Source organism: Haematobia irritans, chromosome 5, assembly GCF_050003625.1.
Source record: "Haematobia irritans isolate KBUSLIRL chromosome 5, ASM5000362v1, whole genome shotgun sequence".
Lineage (NCBI taxonomy): Eukaryota > Metazoa > Arthropoda > Insecta > Diptera > Muscidae > Haematobia > Haematobia irritans.
In genome coordinates, this window is record NC_134401.1 from 73,598,061 (window position 1) to 73,602,775 (window position 4,715).

Below are 4,715 nucleotides of genomic sequence, written 5' to 3' on the forward strand. Positions count from 1 at the left end.
GTGTACTAAACGAAATATAAAGACAAAAGATAATAAGTTATTTTACAAATTCTTTAATAAGTCAAAAAATGCAATAAAAAGGCAAAAAGATGTTCTGGAATTTATAAGCTCAAACTTCATATTTTAAGAAAATATAAGCAGTTTTACCAAGTTTCACCGATGATTCAGTTGAAATCCAATACAAACATCAAAAATACCTCATTTTTGGAGCAATTTCCTTTTGTTTTCAATATTTCCAAAACATTTATCTAAACAAACAAATATTTATCATATGCTCAAATACCTGATGTAGACGGCTCCATAATAAAATTTTCACTTTTAGAAGTCTTAATTCAAAAATTATCACTGGAAATATGCAAATTTTCACTTTTAACCAATGCCCGCAAAAATAATAATAATTACTGAACCTTGAGGACACACTGCAAATAAAGTAAACAACTAAGAACTTTTATTTTGGCAATTAGTGATGTAGAATTTTATCTTCTTTCACCCGGTACCAAATACGGTTATTAACGTTAAAGTTCGTCTTTTGAATTAATCGCCACTTTTGATGGATTTCAACCCTCTGTGCGTCGGTAGACTTTCAGGACTATTTTCGGATCTTACAATTCGATTTTAGCGGTTTCTTACTTTAAACTGGAAATTTTATAACTGATAAAGGTTGATATTCGTTTTTCGAAGTTAGTACAAAGCATATATCGGAAAATTTTTGGATTTAAAATTAGAAAAGTAGAAATCGTCTTCGATGATTCTTTCGGCAATAGATTACCAAAATACTCGCACAGATGAAAATATTCAAAATTTAAAATGATTGGGTAAACTCATTCGGTCTTTCTCACACCAACTTTTATTTCATTTCCGTTTTTTAATTCATAATCACATTGACAATTATATTTCTTTCAGATTTCCAATCATCGGAATTAGTTATATCTGTGACACGACGTGAGCATTCTGGGAACTATACATGCGTGGCCAGCAATGCACAGCCAGCTAGTGTGCTGGTGCACATTTTTAAAGGTATGTCAATATAATGTTTTATGTTGATGTGGAGTACTAACTTTGTCTTTAACGTAAGAAAAGTGTAAAAACTAATGAAAATATACCTCGCCATGGAAATTTTTGATACAACTTCGAAGGTTTTTACTGTAAACTATATTCTTGATCAGGGAGAAATTTTAAGACGATATAACCATGTCCGTCTTTCTGTCTGTTGTAATCACGCTACAGTCTTCCAATGAAGCTATCGTGCTGAAATTTTGCATAAACTCGTCTGTTGTCTGGAGGAAAATCAAGTTCGATGATGGGCTATCGGTTCAGATTTTGATATAGCCGCCACAAACCAACCCCCCGATTTTGGGTCTTTAGTGTATATACAAACCAATTTTTATCCGATTTGCCAGAATTTTGAAATCTAGAGGTATTTTGGATGCATAAATAAGTGTGACGAATATGGTGAGATTCGGTTGACGATTTGGGGCTTCTAGAGACCGCACTTTTTATCCGATTTGACTGAAATTCGATATTTTGAGATACTTTGAGTTCGTAAATGGGTGTGGTGGATATGGTGCGATTTGCCCCATATTTGAATATATCCGCCGATCTCCCGACTTGTCCGACTTGCCTGAAATTCAAAATCTATAGTTAATTTAGGTCCGTATATATTTTTTTATCTCTTTATTAATGCATTCTATCTTATTAGCCATATTTTCATTATTTAATTGATTATTAATACAGTTATGCTAATGGTACCCACCCAGTGGTGAGCCCATTTTATACTAAATATATTTAATTAAAATTATTATATTTACAATATTTGTTTTCCTTAATCTTCATGTTTATGGTTTTTTAATGATTACAATAGTAAATCCTGCGGAACTTTTCTATTTAGTCTAGTGAAAGTTTCCACATTTGCCATTAAATTTGTTGCTAATGGGTTTGGATGATTTTGTGTTCTTATTTTGTAACTGAAGTTCCGATATTATTTCTTCTTTAACAGTTTTCATATTCAGTTCTTCATGTATTTGTTATGTAGTAAGGAGCAGCAGTTATTTTTCTTAGTATTTTAGATTAAAATTGTTGCAGTATCTTGATAGTTGTATTGGAAGCTGTGCCCCATAGCTGGATACCATATGTCCAGATAGGTTTTATTATACATTTATATATCAATATTTTATTTTCCAAAGAGAGTTTCGAATTGGGGCCAATTAAAAAGTTCATTTTATTGGCTTGGATATCAAGTGCTTTTCGTTTCGTTTTGATATGGGTTCCCCATTTCAGTTTGCTATCTAAGTAAAATCCAAGATATTTGACCTCTTTCTTTTGTGGAATATCTATTTGATTCATTTTCACAGGTGGACAAGTTGAATGATTTAATGTAAATGTGACATGGGTAGATTTCGACTCATTCGCTTTTATGCGCCAGTTTTTTGGCCATATACTTAAAGTATTTAAATAATTCTGTAGTAAATTACTCGCATTGATTTATACTACCAGTACTGCGGTATCATCCGCAAAAGTTCCAATGATAGTAGATTCTGATTCAGGCAGATCTGATGTAAATAGTACATATAAAATAGGGCCCATGACGCTCCCCTGGGGAACGCCCGACCTAATAGATCTCAGTGTGCTCATCTCATCATTCTCTTGTACATAGAATAATCGGTTTTGAATATATGATTTGATTAACAACTATAGTTTATTGGAACAAGCGATTTGACTTTGTATAGTAGGCCATACATTTATATATCAATATTTTATTTTCCAAAGAGAGTTTCGAATTGGGACCAATTAGAAAGTTCATTTTATTGGCTTGGATATCAAGTGCTTTTCGTTTCGTTTTGATATGGGTTCCCCATTTCAGTTTGCTATCTAAATACAATCCAAGATACTTGACCTCTTTCTTTTGTGAAATATCTATTTGATTCATTTTCACAGGTGGACAAGTTGAATGATTTAATGTAAATGTGACATGGGTAGATTTCGACTCATTCGCTTTTATGCGCCAGTTTTTAGCCATATACTTAAAGTATTTAAATAATTCTGTAGTAAATTACTCGCATTGATTTATACTACCAGTACTGCGGTATCATCCGCAAAAGTTCCAATGATAGTAGATTCTGATTCAGGCAGATCTGATGTAAATAGTACATATAAAATAGGGCCCATGACGCTCCCCTGGGGAACGCCCGACCTAATAGATCTCAGTGTGCTCATCTCATCATTCTCTTGTACATAGAATAATCGGTTTTGAATATATGATTTGATAAACAACTATAGTTTATTGGAACAAGCGATTTGACTTTGTATAGTAGGCCATCATGCCATACTTATCAAATGCTTGTGAAATATCCAGACACGCAGATGTACAGTATTGTCTCGATTCAAAAGCTAGATTATTATTTCCACCAAGCGATGTACTTGTTCGATTGTTCCGTGATTCTTCCTGAATCCAAACTGGTGATTTGGTATAATTTTATTTTATTCAATTATTGGCATTAATCTTTTAAGGAAAAGAGACTCCAGAAGTTTAGATAATACAGGCAGTAAACTGATTGGCCGATAAGAATTCACTTGGTCAAATGGCTTACCAGGTTTTTGAATCATAGAAATTTGTGCAACTTTCCATTGCCGAGGAATAAAGTTGTAAGTTAGACAGGCGATATATGTAAATGTGAATCCTTCAGAACCTTTGGGGTTATTAAGTCATAACCCGGAACTTTACCAAGTTTTAGAGATTTTATAGCTTGTGTAATTTCGCTTTTAGTGAATTTTTTAATTGGCAAATCGAGTTGATGAGTTTGATCTAAAAAAGTTTGAATATATTCTGGAGTTTCTTCGCAACTGTTGGGAGTGAATACATTGTACAAATGGTCAGCGAATGTTTCTACTTTTTCAGTATTGTTTTTTGTCCATGTACTGTCACTCTTCCGAATAAAACACTAAATCGTTCAGATTTAATGTTTTAGTAATTTTCCACAAAGAATAGTCACTTGACTTAGTTGGACCAAGATTGAGAATTTCCTTCTCAATTTGTTCGTCTTGTATTGTCTGTAGAAATTTTTTGAGTTCAGACGTTGCCTTGTTTAGTCGACGTTTGTCTTCGGGAGATTTTGATAGTTGCCACTGCTTTTTGGCCTTTCTTTTCCACCGTGGTGCAATGGTTAGCATGCCCGCCTTGCAGACACAAGGTCGTGGGTTCGATTCCTGCTTCGACAGAACACCAAAAAGTTTTTCAGCGGTGGATTATCGCACCTCAGTAATGATGGTGACATTTCTGAGGGTTTCAAAGGTTCTCTAAGTGGTTTCACTGCAATGTGGAACGCCGTTCGGACTCGGCTATAAAAAGGAGGTCCCTTGTCATTGAGCTTAACATCGAATCGGGCAGCACTCATTGATAAGGGAGCAGTTCACCAATGAGGTATCATAATGGACTGAATAGTCTAAGTGAGCCTCATACTTCGGGCTGCCACCTAACCTAACCTTTCTCTATTATTTTTCTCTTCACTGTATTGGATACGGTCGGGAAGTCTTTGAAACTTGTTTTTGGCGTTGAATTCCATGCAGCATTTTGAATTACTTGGACAAAATGTTATTTCATACTCAGTTTTTAGAGGGAGTTTCTTATTTAAGTTTTCGCTTACTTGATATTTAAAGTAATGCCAGTTAGTTTTCTTAGTATGAATTTTGCATTTATGATCTTTTTCGATTCGTTGTGT